The sequence below is a fragment of the Etheostoma spectabile genome, chromosome 18 (genome assembly GCF_008692095.1).
Source record: "Etheostoma spectabile isolate EspeVRDwgs_2016 chromosome 18, UIUC_Espe_1.0, whole genome shotgun sequence".
NCBI classification, from domain to species: domain Eukaryota; kingdom Metazoa; phylum Chordata; class Actinopteri; order Perciformes; family Percidae; genus Etheostoma; species Etheostoma spectabile.
This window is the reverse complement of record NC_045750.1, coordinates 24,001,228-24,001,535: the sequence shown is the minus strand read 5'-3', so window position 1 is coordinate 24,001,535 and position 308 is coordinate 24,001,228. Positions and strand designations below refer to the sequence as shown.

The following is a 308-nucleotide window of genomic DNA, read 5'->3' as shown; positions in this document are numbered from 1 at the left end:
TGAATCAATGCAATCATTATTGATGATTAGGGCTGAGGCAAATAACCAATTAACTGCACACTAATTCATAATTAACTACTCAGAGCTATTTATTAAATGCAAAAATAGAACACGGCTGGTTCGAGCTATATTTTTATTACATTGTACATTGAATATCTTTCGGGGTTTTAACTCTTAGTTCAACAAAACAAGCAATTTAAATTTTGTGTTGTCCTCCCGGGTCAAAAACGGCCAAAAATTTTATGTTTTCGTCCCTTTTTGAGACTTTTTTGTTTTTTAGTTTTCACTAACACCACCTCACTACCACT

At 32.8% G+C, this 308-nt stretch overlaps 1 protein-coding gene and 1 long non-coding RNA gene across 2 annotated transcripts in view; both read right to left on the bottom strand.

The window, feature by feature from the left end:
• The window catches only part of LOC116706664 (uncharacterized), a 10,694-nt gene that overhangs the window by 6,259 nt on the left and 4,127 nt on the right, over positions 1-308 (bottom strand). The window contains exon 2 of the long non-coding RNA XR_004336292.1: positions 294-300. This is a non-coding gene — a long non-coding RNA (uncharacterized LOC116706664). The remainder of the gene's footprint in view (positions 1-293; positions 301-308) is intronic.
• The window catches only part of enpp5 (ectonucleotide pyrophosphatase/phosphodiesterase 5), a 6,485-nt gene that overhangs the window by 5,003 nt on the left and 1,174 nt on the right, over positions 1-308 (bottom strand). The gene's annotated exons all lie outside the window — the stretch shown is intronic.